Below are 17,804 nucleotides of genomic sequence, written 5' to 3'. Positions count from 1 at the left end.
AAATTTTGTGGAAAATTCATTGTTTTTGTATGAATTTGACTGACTTGAGTATTTTTATATCTAAATATTATCAACACTAATTACATTTTAGAAGGTTTTACACAATAGTCCAACAGACAGCAGGCCTGAAGATTAATATAATGTATGTCAAACACATCACAGCGAAATCACAGTATAGGATAATAAACTCAGCATGGCAGCAGAAGAGAAAAAGTATTAGTGATTACTAATGATATCAGCTTTAGGTTAGTGCACTTTCAGTTTGACCATAACATAAAGTGTTTTAAATTGATCTGGATAAACTACTGGCTTGTTGCATCTTCTAAAAAATCCATATATTCCGTTGAAGACTAACTTACATTTTGGATATCTCTTTGCCAGGCATGCCAAAGGCTATTTGAAAGCAAAAAAGATGTGGGTGTCAGTTAACCTCCTTTAAACTCTTTTTTTTATGATCCTTTGCTCTAAACTATTAGGGATCATACTGCCATACTGATCATACTACAGAATAGTTGAACTGCTGCTGTGCTATCAATAATAGTAAAAAAAAACACAAAGACTCAGGCAATTGTCTGCTTTACAGTCCCAACCTCCTTTCCAAGTTTATTTTTTTGTGGGACACTGCAGATATATCCAGTATTTCTTTATGGGTTGTCAACTGTTTGTATGTGGTTTTGTGACAGTACTTGATGGGCAGTACAGTAATTACACAGTAATTTGCAACAAGTGGCTGTGCCACAAGGTTGCCCTGGACATTTGGGATTTATAGACTGCCACTAGTTCAATATCCAGCAATACAAAGTAGGTCTTTATTGAGAAGCATGCAGTCATGACAATGAGCTCCCAGTAAGATACATCACAAACCCACAATTGCAATCATGAAGCACTAATAACTAGGAACATGTTGCACTAACATCTACATAGCTTCAATAGGTGAATGCATGGCAGCAACAGCTGAATCGTCATGTGCTTTATAACCGTTAAATTATGGATTAGTATAAACCTCTTAAGGATTATTGCCATAATGGTGATCGTGCTAATTTGTGATTTGATTACATCGTAAATGTCTTGATTGTTCTGTTAATCTCTGGTCACAAAACGTGCAAAAAAACAAAATGTAATAAAGTTTTGAACTAGAAATACAAAAAGTGAATTGAGGCTTATACTGAGTGCATTTTGGAATAAAATTGATACAGGAATTATGTTGCTGGTTCATACAGTCTATTTGGGGATTCAGGTAGCCTATTTTATGGTAATTTTATTGTCATTTTTAATATACAGTAGCTTCAGAAAGACCACTTCAGATTTTATAAACCTTATTGCATTGTACATTTAATTTCCCAAGGATAAAATGTGTAAATCTCATCAGGTAAAGCATGTTTTTAGACATTTTGCAAATGTATTAAAAATCAAAAACAAATATAGCCTCCATGAGCTCATGAGCACATTGTTGGGAAGTGAATGTGTGGCTCAGGATTCTGGTGGACTGGTCACATTGGCTCTGAGACTATTTATTTTCTGTGATCTCACTTCAGATTTGAATGGGTATGTTTTTTGGAGAGTGCCATTTGTTCCTTATTTTTCACTCCCTTTCTCCCTCTCAGCCATCTGTTTCTCAACTTTCTTTGGCTCAGTCGTCTGTATCTCTCCCTTTCATATAAATCATATAAAACTACAGCAACAATATGGGAGATATGAAATATAATGTTGCATAAGCAATAAATCATTTTAAAAACAGTTATGGTTGTAGTGTGTTAAATAGCAGTCCCTTGATGTGTGACATGAATTTGACATCACAACAGTGCACATTCCTGGAGTTGTTGAATATTTTTGTGGTATTGCCATTTATTGACAGTCCCTAAGCTCTCGCCTCAGTGCCGGCGTTCATTCAGAGCCATGTTCTGTGTAGCGCCCGAAATATCATTGTGATTTTGATAAAAATGCAGTTGTAGTGCATTGTCTGTGTGAAGGGAATCATGTTAATGTTTTTTGTGTTTTATTATTGTTTCTTTTAAGATTTATTGAGCCAGAAGTTCAAATCTGTGAATATCGGGCTAACTTCCCCCGCTCGTCTGTATCTCTCCGTTTGTTTTCTGTATCGCTATCTACCTTTTTGTTTCTACCGTCTTTTCATGTGTAACTATCCTCTAGCTCTCTCACCTATCTGCACTGTAGAGTCGCAATGTTGAATTCTCATGCAATTGGTCTGTGTTTTTCCTCATCTACTAAACCACTACCATAAACACTACAAAAGCTGTGCCGGTTAAAATAGGTTTTACATCATAATCTCATGTTTTGGCTGTAGGTCCAGGTCCATATGGGGCAGCTTGTGGGTCGCGACCTGGAACGAATCTGTTAGTGACCTCTGGTCTAGGAGAAATATGTCAACATGAATAGGCAAGACGTTAAAAAGCACTTATTCTTCTTACCAGACGGTGGCAAAATCCTGAACTGCCATTTTACGCATGTGGATGGGTTATGTTATGTATACTAAATTTGACCCATCTCTGATGTATGGTTTAGGAATACCTCATATCCTGTTGGGTGTGGCTATAGCAATGCATATGTAAAAAATGTTTGTACTGAAGAGTTCCACCCCCACACCTACTAAGTTGGGTGTGTTTAGCTGAAACTACATGCAAGACTCACTGACATAGGGGGGTTGCTTATAGTTTGTCTGTTACTGTTCACCGCAGTAACAGATCCATCCATCCATCTTCTATACCCGCTTTTCCTGGCTCAGGGTCACGGGGATCTGCTGGAGCCTATCCCAGCTCTCTCTCGGGTGGAAGGCAGGGGTACACCCTGGACAGGTCACCAGTCCATCACAGAGCCACATATAGACACACAAAGACAGACAACCTCACACACTCACACTCACACTCACTCCTACGGGCAATTTTAGAGTCACCAATCAACCTAACATGCATGTTTTTGGACTGTGGGAGGAAACCGGAGTACCCGGAGTAAACCCACACAAGCACAGGGAGAACATGCAAACTCCACACAGAAAGGCCGGGATGCGAACCCACGACCTTCTTGCTGTGAGGCAACAGTGCTGCAGTAACAGATGTGTGCGATAAATTTTATGAGTTTCCGCCCATGGGAACCAGTTTAAAAATGGCCCTGTTCCGCAGCAGGAGACAAAAAATAAATAAATAAATAAAATAAAATAATAATAATAATAACCCTTACAGAAACACTAGCTTCACATCTCCAACCCGCTGGTCTACTGGTGCAGTCAGAACCATTTGGAGCTGAACGTGCTCAAGACCGTGGAGATGATAGTGGACCCCTCTGGTAGATGCTATAGGGCACTGTACACCAAACCACCCGGCACAGAGACAGCTTCTTCCCACAGGATGTTGCTGATAACTATCAGTCTTCAGTTACAGTTAAATCCTTGCAGTCCTATTGCACTAGTTCAGGAATTGTGTACATATATATATATATATATATATATATATATATATATATATATATATATATATATAATATTTTTTTCTAGCCTTTTTAATTTTTTAATTTCTTTTGCTTTTTTTAAATCTCATTTGTTCCCTTCGTTAAAAAAGTAACTTCTAATTCTTGTACACAGAGAGAGCTTAGTGTTCTTCCCTTCATGCAGTTGTTCTAATTTGTTTTGGTTACTTTGGTGCTGCCCTCTGGTGAAGTATGGCATTGCAATGTAATGAACAGGAAACAGGAAGTAAAAGCAAATGTTTTAATTCCAAGGGAGATTTCAGCATGTCAACACTGTCTTCAGACATCTGTTGCAATCCTTTGTTTGCTCCTTCATAAGCATTACCTGTGGGAAATATTTAATTGTTTACAGGTTTATCTTTCATGGTATATTTCTTAAGAGTAAGATATTTTTATGTTATATCAATGTTTGATACTGGCTGATATGTGCTCATACCATATTAAATGTTTAATATAAGAGCTAAATGTTTAATGTCAGAGCTTGTATCAAAACACCAGTATCACGTGACTGATGACATTCGAAGCTTTGAACGTCATCACTGTTTCGCTTCGCGCTTCATTGCTTCAAAATGTTTCAAAGCTTTTCATTGGCTCATAGTCTTTCAGTGTGTGTCATTGGCTCATGGCGTTTCAATGCATTCTGAGGCAATGACAGCTTGACAGGTTTGACAGATTTGAGTGGTTTGGTGCCATACCAGCTATATAAGATGCATCATTTTGCTTCAGGATTTGGAGAGTGAGAGTGAGAGTATTTTGGCAAGTTTCACAGCGAGTCCCACCAATAAGCGACGTTCTAAAGTTTGGGATCATTTTGATTTCAAGAGGTCTGAACTTTTATTGCTGTCATGGGATTGAAACAGTGCCAGTGCTTCATTCGTGCTCTTTAGAGGTTGCTATTGCTTCAGTTGTCCACCAGATGTCACCGTCACTGAAGTCTCGAAGCTTTGAATCTTTTTCGGCACAATTGTCAGGAAAGCCTCAGTGCTTCATGAGGCTTCACTTGCCCATCACTATTCTTTTGTAACCTTAGCCAGATCTGTGCCTTGCCACAATTCTGTCTCTGAGCTCCTTGGGCAGTTCCTTCGACCTCATGATTCTCATTTGCTCTGACATGCACTGTGAGCTGTAAGGTCTTATATAGACAGGTGTGTGCCTTTCCTAATCAAGTCCAATCAGTTTAATTAAACACAGCTGGACTCCAATGAAGGAGCAGAACCATCTCAAGGAGGATCAGAAGAAATGGACAGCATGTGAGTTAAATATGAGTGTCACTGCAAAGGGTCTGAATACTTATGACCATGTGATATTTCAGTTTTTCTTTTTTAATAAATTTGCAAAAATTTCTACATTTCTGTTTTTTTCTGTCAAGATGGGGTGCTGAGTGTACATTAATGAGAAATGAGAACTTTTTTGATTTTGGCAAATGGCTGCAATGACACAAAGAGTGAAAAATTTAAAGGGGTCTGAATACTTTCCGTACCCACTGTACAATGGAACTTTGAGAATCCCAAACTGCAAGGCTTCCTGATTGCCGTGCTTTCTGTTGTCACTGGGATATTTTTTTTAGATCTGTGAAAAATGTTTTGAAAATGTGTTTTTTCTGAAAGGATGATCACTTATTTATTCATTTGTGTGCCCAGGAATAATTGCTGCAGAGGAGAGAGTAGTCTATCTGTGGGGAAGAACAGTAGGGCGTAGCTATGTGCACATTACTTTAAATTGCAGTAGTGTAAGTTCAGTTGTATTCACTTAAACTGAGTTTCAGTTTAATTATTTGTTCTGTTTTTTTAGTATATTTTAGTAAAAAAAAATGTTATGTTTATGCACATGTGGGAACACCCTATGGAAATAAATGATAAAAGGATATTGTTTCCAGAGTCTGCCTCCTACAAAATCACAGCCAATCTGGCCAGGCTTCCTACATTTGGTGGTAGTGGTGGGATCCAGGCCAGTGGGAGGCAGTGAAGGAAGTGTCCAAACGAGGTAGAGAAAACTACAAAGCACTGGCAGAATCCCTCAGAAGTTTAAACCAAGGAATATAAAATATAGTTCCCCTAGTTCCTTTCCTTCAAGCATGGCTAAACATGAATTTAGACACAAAGCTCACCTGGCATGTCATTATTGTGACCAGTTAGGCCATTTTAAGTCAGAGAGTCCTAAGGTACAGGTTAGTAAAAATTACATGTGTTTTGTTCCAGAGTCATCTGGTGATGAGCTGGAGAGAGATGAGATTCCTGAAGGTCAACGTGAACAATCGTTAACAATTGAACTAACAATCGTCTTTATTGAAGACAGTCCCTGTGTAGCCCTTTTAGACTCTGGAAGTAATCGTACTTTCATCAGACAGGAAAGACTTCCCAAGGATGTGTTTTTTTGTGGAGGTATGGTAGATGTGGTGTCTGTTCATGAGTATGAGGTAGAATATCCCATAGCTGAAGTGGCCATAGAGGTAGAAATTCAAGAATTTGTACTTTCTGTTGGGTTATTTGAACACCTCTCTTATCAGATTGTGTTAGGTAGTGATCTTCCTAATCTTGCAGAATTAATAGCAAAACAGTCTCAGGAGCCTAAAGCTAGCTGCGCTAGGAACAGTTTGCTACCTGTCACAAAGTTCAGAAATAAACAGGCTGAGTTATCAACAGGTTGGGAGGAGTTACCATTTGCAAATGAGGAAGTGCTGGGAGATGTGAGTACCAAACCATTGAAGGAAAGGAAAACTAGGCAACAGAGAAGGCATGATAGAGTGAGAGGAACACCGGTAATTGAGACTGTTGTTAAACTTTTTGAATCCATCCATGTTGCTATTTCAGGGGATGTTGCGGCCACAAGGTATCTGGAAGCCCTTCCCCTTGAAGAAGATCAAGACCCATCAAATCATCAAATCGTCAGTTGCCTCATCCAACTCATTTCTAAAGTTGGGATTCCAAAGGAAATCATCACTGACCAAGGGACAAACTTTACTTCAAGTTTGCTAAAGGGAGTGTACTAGTTTTTGGGAATTCAGGGGGTGCAGACCAGCCCTTATCATCCACAAAGTGATGGCGTTGGGGAATGTTTTAATAAGACACTCAAGGTTATGTTGACGACGTTTGTGTTTGAGACGGGGTTGGACTGGGACAGATGGTTACCATTTCTGTTGTTTGCCTATAGGGAAGTTCCACATACATGAACTGGCTTTTCACCTTTTCAGATCTTGTATGGTCACCCAGTAAGAGGACCATTGGACATTTTGAAGGAGGTCTGGGAGGGTCCTATGCCACAACAACAATGTAGTGAACTTGCATATGTTTTGAAGATGAGGGACAAACTGGAGCAGTTTCAAGAGCTTGCCAAAGAGAATTTGGCCCAAGCGCAGCTGCGACAGAAGCAACATTATGACAAGGCTTCTATGAGTAAAGTCGTTAACAATTGAAATAAGGAGGTCCAGAAAGTCCTTCTTTTGTTGCCAACATCTGACAGTGGACTCCTTATTAAGTGGCAGGAGCCACACGAGTGATTAAAGAAAACTAGTTATTAGTATCCAGTTAATTATGAACTGCTTTTTCCAGATCGCCAGAAAAAGCATCAGGTGTTTCATGTGAACCACTTGAAGGAGTGGAAAGACCTACCAGAGCAGGCTACAACTTTGTGGACGGTGGTTGATGAGAAGGAGCTCCAGGAGCAGTATTTTCCTTCGTCTCCAGCGTTTCCTGTTTTAAGTCATTTGACAGCAGATAAGTGCCAGGAGTTGCAAGTCCTAATGATAAATAAATTTGTCAGTTTGAAGCCAGTGTGTACATCCCTGATTGAACACCACATCACCCTGCGTTCTCCAGAACAGCAGCCAATTAGGGATACTACTTGTCGCAATCCTAGCCAGGCTGGTTTCTGAGCTGAAGAAAGAGGTAGAAGAAATGCTGGTTCCAGGAATCATTGAGCTGTCTTGCAGTGAGTGGTGTAGCCCTGTAGTGCTTGTGCCAAAGAAAGATGATCCAAAAATAAGATTTTGTGTTCAAAACTGAAAGCAGTGTCTGCCTTTGATCCTTATCCTATGCCAAGAGTGGATGAATTGGTTGATTGGCTGGGGAATGCCAACTTTTTGAGAACCCTTGACCTTTGTGGAACGGAGGACTATGCTGCACCTTAAATAGATGACGTTTTCAGCCGGACAGGGGAGGAACATGTCTGGCTGTTGTTTTCCAATGGATTAAAGCAGCAGGTCTAGACATCATTGCAAAAGAAGTGTCACATTCCCAAGCCAGAGGTCCAGTATCTGGGCTACCTGATTGGGGGCAGAGCTATTCGCCCACAGGTAGGCAAGGTGGAGGCAATTGCAGCTATTCAACTACCCAATACCCTAACGTTTCTTCAAGATCGACAGTTCTATCTGACATGATTCATAAATCAAGCCCAGTAAATGTTAAGTGGACTCAAGAAAGTGAGAATGCTTTCAGACACTTGAACGACTCTGTGTCAAGAACTTGTGTTGCAATGTCCAGATTTTTCTCTTCCCTTCCCTCAGTGAGGGAAACTTGAAACTTCCTTCAAAGAGTTTGTACTGGAGACTGATTACTGTGCTTTGCAATGGATACAAACAATGAAGGATGATAATGCTAGGATTACAAGATGGTATTTGTCTCTTCAGCTGTATCAGTTCCAAGTGAAGTACAGACCAGGGGCTTGTTTCAGAAAGCGGGTTGAGCAAACTCAGAAGTTAACCCTGAACTCTGAGTTGACTGACCCTGACGTGGGAAACTCTGAGTTTCTGGTTTCAGTAAATCAGATCAGAATTAGTTTAATCAACCCGGAGTTAACTTGCCCAGAGTAAGGCACATGCCTAACAACATATAAAAGCCCACATCAGTGGAACACAGATACAATGAATCACCATGGCAGAAGAAGACGCATTCTGCATATTTTTCTCCAGTGGAACTGGAAGTTTTAATCGCCTCATATGCAGAACATCACCATATTTAAAAAAAAAAAAAAAAAAAAAGCAATACCAGCGCTGCAGCAAAAGAACATGAGCTGACGTGGCAGAAAACTGCTGACCGCGTCAATGGTTAACTGTTTTTTTCTTTCTGTATTAACCCTCATGTATTGTTCGGGATATTTTCATCCACCAAGGTTCATTTTTCACTCTTAATTTGGCCATTACTTTCACTGTATTTCAGCAAATTGTAACGCTCCCAGTCGGACACAAAAAGTAGGTGATGTAACCAAAGATATTTATTGTAGTATCAATACAGGAACAAAAATCACAGGCAAACGTGGGAACGGGCACATGTAAATTAAAGCAACCGTGAGGAGTAACGTCCGTATCATTGCTACGAGATCGGACGGAGACTGGAGTGTGGGAAATGTATACAGTGGGTACGGAAAGTATTCAGACCCCTTTAAATTTTTCACTCTTTGTGTCATTGCAGCCATTTGCCAAAATCAAAAAAGTTCATTTTATTTCTCATAAATGTACACTTCAGCACCCCATCTTGACAGAAAAAAACAGAAATGTAGAAATTTTTGCAAATTTATTAAAAAAGAAAAACTGAAATATCTCATGGTCATAAGTATTCAGACCCTGTGCTCAGTATTGAGTAGAAGCACCCTTTTGAGCTAGTACAGCCATGAGTTTTCTTGGGAATGATGCAACAAGTTTTTCACACCTGGATTTGGGGATCCAAATGATGCCATTCTTCCTTGCAGATCCTCTCCAGTTCTGTCAGGTTGGATGGTGAACGTTGGTGGACAGCCATTTTCAGGTTTCTCCAGAGATGCTCAATTGGGTTTAGGTCAGGACTCTGGCTGGACCAGTCAAGAATGGTCACAGAGTTGTTCCGATGCCACTCCTTTGTTATTTTAGCTGTGTGCTTAGGGTCATTGTCCTGTTGAAAGGTGAACCTTCGGCCCAGTCTGAGGTACTGAGCACTCTGGAAGAGGTTTTCTTCCAGGATATCTCTGTACTTGGCCGCATTCATCTTTCCTTCAATTGCAACCAGTCGTCCTGTCCCTGCAGCTGAAAAACACCCCCACAACATGATGCTCCCATCACCATGTTTCACTGTAGGGATTGTATTGGGCAGGTGATGAGCAGTGCCTGGTTTTCTCCACACATACTGCTTAGAATTAACGCCAAAAAGTTCAATCTTGGTCTCATCAGACCAGAGAATCTTATTCCTCATAGTCTGGGAGTCCTTCATGTGTTTTTTGGCAAACTCTATGCGGGCTTTCATATGTCTTGCACTGAGGAGATGCTTCCGTCGGGCCACTCTGCCATAAAGCCCCGACTGGTGGAGGGCTGCAGTGAAAGTTGACTTTGTGGAACTTTCTCCCATCTCCCTACTGCATCTCTGGAGCTCAGCCACAGTGATCTTTGGGTTCTTCTTTACCTCTCTCACCAAGGCTCTTCTCCCACGATTACTCAGTTTGGCTGGACGGCCAGGTCTAGGAAGAGTTCAGGTCGTCCCAAACTTTCTCCATTTGAGGATTATGGAGGCCACTGTGCTCTTAGGAACCTTGAGTGCTGCAGAAATTCTTTTGTAACCTTGGCCAGATCTGTGCCTTGCCACAATTCTGTCTCTGAGCTCCTTGGGCAGTTCCTTCGACCTCATGATTCTCATTTGCTCTGACATGCACTGTGAGCTGTAAGGTCTTATATAGACAGGTGTGTGCCTTTCCTAATCAAGTCCAATCAGTTTAATTAAACACAGCTGGACTCCAATGAAGGAGCAGAACCATCTCAAGGAGGATCAGAAGAAATGGACAGCATGTGAGTTAAATATGAGTGTCACTGCAAAGGGTCTGAATACTTATGACCATGTGATATTTCAGTTTTTCTTTTTTAATAAATTTGCAAAAATTTCTACATTTCTGTTTTTTTCTGTCAAGATGGGGTGCTGAGTGTACATTAATGAGAAATAAAATGAACTTTTTTGATTTTGTCAAATGGCTGCAATGACACAAAGAGTGAAAAATTTAAAGGGGTCTGAATACTTTCCGTACCCACTGTATATACCAGAGGGAGAGTTCATATGAGGTGCAGGTGAGGGACTTGGGCACAGGTGAGATGAATTGAGGTGATTACCTGGGGGAAAACCTGGCAGAACCGTAACACAAATGGAATGATTTTTGGTGACAAACCTTAATTTGACATAAATTTTGGAAACAGGTGGGGGTCCAGCTCCACCACCTCTTACAGAGGCTGAGGAGATGGTTCTCAGCCAGAACAGCAGTAGAAGGCATAGCTGGAGGAACCTCATCTGTCCACACGAAGTTATATGCGATATGTAAGAGCTGAGGATATCATGAAGATATTGAAGCGAACTGGCAGAGAAATGTATTGCTCATAAAGATAGTCTTCAGGAAAAGAATCAATGTCTAGATGTGGCTTATTCTCTCAACGCAGAATTCTGCGAAGCAAAAGGGCACTTCATGTCTTGTCCCTCTTCCTCAGTCTGAATGCTAATTGGCTCAGAAACAACTCAGGGTTGTTAAAACATGCTAGTGAGCAGGTTTAGTTCACACAGTAAATTACCGCAGTAACTGACTCAGAGTCAATCTGAACCCGCTTTGTGAAACCGAAAACCCTGAGTATCCCTCATCTCAGGATTAACAAACTCTGGGTTTTCACTAAAACCGCTTTTTGAAACAGGCCCCAGCATGCAAGAATGTCATTGCTGACTTCTTGTCCCGTGACTCTGAAGAGCAACGTCTACAAGGGGTGGGTTTCATCAGCCCAGTAATGAGGAGTCGTTATGTTTGAAGTCATAAGTAGATATATCTAAGTACAGACTGCACTTTAGCAGTAGTCAGTCGATTTGGTTTGACATTGGATGGCTTGTTTATAGCAGGAGTGGACAATGTGTTCGTGGAGAGCTACTGTGGGTAGGGCAGGGACAGTTAGAAAAAACTTATCTTATCTCGTCTTATAGTCTCTGATAGACTGAGCACACCTGAACCAGGTAATCAGCAATAGGTACCATAGTTGGAAAATAAGCAGGACAGTGTACCTTATGTACATAATAATGTAGCAAATTTAAATATGTACATGTATTGAACATTAAGTTTTATAAAGTCTTGTTTATGAATTATGAATATCATAAACCATCTTAATAATTTGGGGCACCAGATCCTTTTTTGGTGGATCAACCAGTCAATTAATGAGTAATACAAGATATCAGTCTACAATCTCAGGGAGAGTTCTCTCGATTCAGTGACGTATTTGCTGTGTGAAATATCATTAATGATGCCAGTCAGTTGTCTTTTTAAGATTTATTCAGCTATGTACAATATATACATGCTATTTATATAGGGGGGAAATGGAGGGAGAATTGATCTGAGAAATTAGCTGAATTAATGAATAAAACATAACAGTCTAACAGCAGGTTGTTTGTGTCAGTGGTGAAAAAGAAATCTTGAAATTAATTTAAGTTCGGTTTGAGTCTGAGGTCTAAACACAGTTTAGGAGGAAGCTCTAGTAATTATGGAGACCATTTGATTAGTGTGAGACAACTAGCACAGCCACAGGTTACTTGCTTGTCCTTGGGTTTACTGAGGCTTGGTCCATTCCGCTGTCGGCTGGTCCGACTGCAGTCTGCCGGCGGAAGAAGGAGAGAGTAGGCATTCCATGGAGTCTTGGGCTTTAATTCCAAGAGTTCTGAGTTCAGGGTTCTCAAGTCTCATTCATTCTTTCAGATTTCTCTTTCAAGCCTGGTTCAAGTCCGGGTGTGTCTGTCTGTGTAATGTGTTTTTGTGTCTTGCCGCGCTGACTGGGAAAATCCATCTGGTTCGATCTATGACTGTGCTTGGCACAATGTGATTAGTCCAGGAAGTTCTCCATTTTTGGCTCAGTCCCTGACTGTGATGGGCAGTCTCACTAATCTCTGTGAATCAAGAGATTACCCTATTCTTTATGTGTTGCAAATTTTAAGACTGTTTTGCTAAGATGAGAATAACAATTTCTTTTTCCACCAAGGAAAGTTTAAACACATGACAAACTTAGTAAGTAATCAGAGTCAATAGTTCATCAACAACATAAATGAAAATCAATAAAACTTCCCATAGTTTTATGGATTAACTATAAGCATGAATAACAAAGAAACAATAGCACAGCAGAATTTTCAGACACAGTCTGAAAATTATGCTCTGTAGGTCTGGTCACATGTTACATGTTTATCAACCAAAGCACAAATATAACAAGAACAGGATATAAAGACCAGTTCATAAGTCATTGTATAGGTTTCAGGTCTTGCCTGAAAAGTGAATAGTCTTATGGTATTTATGGCAGGAGGTGAGCAGGGAGAGTCTGTTCGTCGGTTCACACCATCTTCCTGTTGTTTATATTAGTAGGTCACAAAGAGTTTTATAGTCAGAAATTGTCAGAGGGATATCATTCCTGCCTCAATCAGGAATGTGAACATATTCTGCTGCTTTAGGTCCGCTACAAATTCTCTATATATTTATGAATCTTCAAACCTGTAAATTATCACATATTCTCATACAAATGATCACAAATAGAATAATTACCATAAAATTGTGTTTATTTTGTGAAAATGGCCAACATTCTGGATGTTCTGTGCATCTCATAGTATATTATGGAGTCAAACTGAGGGGAACCCCCCTTAAAGAATGCCAAATGCCTATAGGCTGTTGTCGACTGTGTAATTTCATAGGCTAAAATATCAGTCAGTCAAGCAATGTCATGGACATATTTTGAACATTGGATTGCTGCAGCTTTAGTCAGGTAAAGTTGACAGTGTCACAGTATGTGATTGCCCTTGCTACATGACAGAAAAGAAAAAATTGCTTAGCACTGTATGTACCTTTAAGGAATTGATTATGTGATTTTATTATCTTAGAATGGTACACTGTTAAAATTGAGATGCTTTGTACTTTCAAACAATGTGGAATGTGCTGACTGGATGATTCTGACTTTACTCTCTGTATGGGTTTTGCAGCCGGTTACTCTGGTTTCCTCCCAATGTCCAAACACCTACAAGTTAGTTTAATTAGTAACTCTATATTTCTTATGAATGTAAAGCAGCATAAAGTGTTTGTGTTTAATCAGCAGCCTGGTGAAGGTTCACGCTGTGATATTTACCCCTTACCAAATTAGAGTCCTGGCCAGCAGCCCAATTGTGCAAGAATTGCTTTCTCGAGATGACAAACTTAAACGCTATCTTAGATTTGTACTGTCCTGTGTTCTGATGTTTCTGAATGACCAGTACCATATATTCTAAGGAAGAAAACTATTTACGAGGGATTTCCCAAAAACTATGAAAAGCTCATCAATCACAGCAGAAAATAGTGTCTGTGTGAGAGAGCACAATTATTGGTACATCTACAAAAAAGAAAACAAATGGTGTACAGAGAGTACACAGTATCTTGTGTTCTAATTTTGTAATAGTGCAGTGTTTTTTGTATTGTGATTGTGTCAAAAAAGCTGATGTTCCACACACACGGACACACATTTTTGCTGCTGCCTTGCATCAGTCACCTAGCAGATCAATCACTTACAGTTCAAGTGTTGCGGAGCTGAGCAGAGATAAGTTATGAAGGCTGGCAGCATGTCTGCTGATTAGCCTGGCATGGGTTAGCACTGTGCCGTCAGAGGCATTTCTCTCATGCCAAAACCAGCATCACACAAATAACAGAGCAAAGGGAGCTGGAGATAGCAGTGACTGGGAGATGAGAATCTGCCCAGTGATGCAGACACAATAGCAAAACAAACAGAGTCCTGGGGAGGGGGGCTACCTATCAATCAATACTGTGTCATGAATGGGATAGGCTCAAGTGTCACATAGCTGAATATGAACTGACAGTTATGGTGTGCATGTGTGCAGAGTACTGTCATATTGCATTCTGCAAAGGTGAATCCTGCCTTTTACTGTCAACACTGATTGCGTCATACAGCAAGCAACACATGAAAGATGCAAGATGACCTCACACAAAGTGGGCAGGCACAAAATAACGAGATATGAGTATAATATTGAATCAAGTTTAAGTGTCTTCAAGAAATGATACAAAACCGGGCAGACAGAAACTTGCTGTTAATACACCCTATCTTCCCCCTCATGTTTGTCCTGCAGGTACATAATCTCAAGGTTTGATCTGTAAACAGAAGTCAGACACCTTGGTGCCGTTTGTGCTTCCCAGTAAGTTGCCAGTAAAATATAAAACAAAAGTGGAGGGCTAAATGGTTAAAATAGATGAGTGGACACAGTTGTGACTAATGTTTGTATGCCACCATAGGGCTACAGATAGTCCGTTATCTAATGGGTATATAAGTGTGTTGAAGAGTGGACAGTTTCAACACTAGTTTCAAACTCACATTGCTAGTTTCCATGCAGTTTATAGAATAGATATTTAACTTTATGCTATATAAATGCTTGTAAACTGATCTGTTAGGCATTGTTGGGGAAGTTACTCACAGAACATTGTTGTACTACTCTCGTTACTTTTATTCTCCAATGAGACTGACTTATGAAAATGTTAATCAAATCACTTTCTAAAAGTGACTCTTATTGAGACTCCAAAAATCTGCACTTTTACACTACTTCTTTTATTTTCCTGTAGGAGACAGGAGGTGTAGAACCAGTCAGACAATGCCATAACACTTCCATCTTGAGAAGGATCTGAATATGAATTAGTGGGTTTGTGAACAAGTTGAGTGAGTTTCAGTAGGTACTAGATAAGGCAAAATAGATTCATTTAAATGCTTAAATATATTTCTATAGTTTGTTTTGTTAAAATTTGCAAAAAGTTCTATATAAGGATAGCTATTATGTAGCATAATTGCGCTCTTCTTCAGGAACATTACCATTTCTTATCCAGAGGTTGAGTCATGGCAAATGGACTTCCAGTTTTTAGGCCGAAACGTTTCACTACACATCCAAGTAGTTTCACCATTCTAAGAGAAAACTGGTATGGAAACTCCAAATTATCTTTCAGGTTGGTTTCACTCCAGGCTAGGGGTGACCAATACCTTCTTTTTGACTCCCATCAACCACTGCAACACAAACTAGGAGTCATCAGGACATTGCGCCACAGAACAAACAACATCCCTACCTCCATGGAGGCCAAGAGAAAGGAGGTCACACACTTGAAGACAACCCTCAAAATCCGTGGCTTACCTAAGTGGGCTTTCAACAAGGTAACATCCACATCAGGGAGAAAAACAAGAGACACAGCTGAGTCTCAAGATCCACAGAAGAAAAACCTGGTCATTCCCTATGTAGCAGGTGTTTCAGAGAGGCTTAAACTGATTTTTGGGAAACATCAGATACCAGGTTACTTCAAACCCACCAACACACTGAGACAGAGACTGGTTCACCCTAAAGACTGGACACCACAACAAAACAGGAGAAATGTAGTATATGCCATCCAGTGTAAGGAAATATGCTGAGAACTGAGAACATTGGAGAAACCAAACAACCACTTAACAGGAGGATGGCCCAGCACAGGAGGAGCAGCTCCTCAGGACTACAATTCAATTTATTTCAATTTTATTTGTATAGCACCAAATCACAATACAATCATCTCAAGGCACTTTACAAAAAACAAAAAAACCCAACAAATCTGTTATGAGCAAGCACTTGGCGACAGTGGAGAGGAAAAACTCCCTTTAACGGAAGAAAGAACCTCCAACAAAACCGGGCTCAGTTTGGGCGGCCATCTGCCTCGACCGGTTGGGGTGAGTGGATAGAGGAGAGAGAAAAGAACAGCAACAATAAACAACAAATAGACACTGCAGGTTGGTGGGGCCAGTAACTGCACATCAGAGAGAGGATAGAGAGAGAGGGACAGAGCACAAACTAGGGGAAACAGAGAGCACAAAGTTAGTGATATTCAGTGGTGAAGGAGAGGGTTAGGGTAGCTAACAATAGCAGACACTAACATTCTCTGTATGTGCTCTACATGTGGCAGAATTGACAATAAAGCAGACTTTGACTTTGACTTTGACTGGAGGCCAGGGCTACGCCATCCAATGAAAGCAATAACAATAGCATATAAAAACATTTTTTTTATAAAAAAAAAATAAGGACAGAAAATTCATTGGCATCCATTACCTAGTAGAATCAAAAGCCTGTCATAATAAATGCAATGTTAACTCAGTTTTAAAAGTGTATATAGTTGGAGCTGCTCTGATATGCAAGGGTAAAAGATCCCACAGTCTGGGTGCAGCTACAGAGAAAGTCCGGTCACCCCTAAGTTTTAGCCTACAGGGCTAAGTTTTTAGCTTTAGTTTAAGTAACTGATCAGAGGACCTATGGGATCTATTGTATAAGAAGGTCTGCAAGGCAAGAAGGTGCCAAGCCATTTAATGATTTGAAAACAAATAATAAAATCTGGAATTTTATTTGGAGATGTACTGGCAAATGCTGAAGAGAAAATAAAGTGATGTGCTCTCATTTTTGAGTGCCTGTCAGCATACTGACTGCTGCATTTTGAACTGCCTGCAGATGCGACAGTGATTTCTGAGTGACTCCGACATAAAAGCGTGGATGGCCTTCTCAAGGTCTTTTGGGGAGAAATATCTTGATTTTAGCTGGTAGTCTCAAATGGAAAAAACTGGCTTTAACGACAGCATTGATTTGCTTGTCAAATTTAAAAGCATTGTCAAATAAGACACAAAGGTTTTTCACCACTGTCTTATTATTTTGGGCCAAAAGGCCAAGGTTAACGGCCTCATATGGTCCAAAAATGATCATCTCAGTTTTATTTTCATTCAATTTTTAAAAGTTTAAACACATCCAATCTTTTATCTAAGACAATCTAAAATAGGGGCTAGTATTGGGGCTGTTATTCTGTTGCAGTGGTAAATAGATCTGCATATCATCTGCATGGCAGTGAATTGAGACGTTATACTTCTTAAAGATAGACCCCAAAGGGAGCATGTATAAAGTAAAAAGTAATGGGGCAAGGATGGACCCTTGAGGGACGCCACAGGTGAGAGGAGCTGAGGCTGATAAAAATTCACCAACATTAACTGCAAAACTTCTATTTGATAAATATGACTTTAACCACTGAAGAGCCATTCCTTGAATTCCTACTTAATGTTCAAGACGAGAAACCAAGATGGTGTGATCAACAGTATCAAATGCCGCATTAAGATCTATCTAGTAAGACAAGAATTGCACTTTTAACACTTTTTTCTGTACTGTGTTTTGCTCTGAAACCTGATTGGAAGACCTCAAGTATTGAATTTCTCTCTAAAAAGGTCTGTAATTGGATGAAGACTGCTTTCTCCAAGACTTTTGAAAAAAAAGAAAGTTTCGAAATCGGTCTGAAATTAGTGCAAACTGTAGGATCTAAATTTGATTTTTAATAAGAGGCTGCACTATTGCATG

Source organism: Mastacembelus armatus, chromosome 14 (assembly GCF_900324485.2).
Source record: "Mastacembelus armatus chromosome 14, fMasArm1.2, whole genome shotgun sequence".
Lineage (NCBI taxonomy): Eukaryota > Metazoa > Chordata > Actinopteri > Synbranchiformes > Mastacembelidae > Mastacembelus > Mastacembelus armatus.
Note: the sequence above shows the minus strand (reverse complement) of the source record.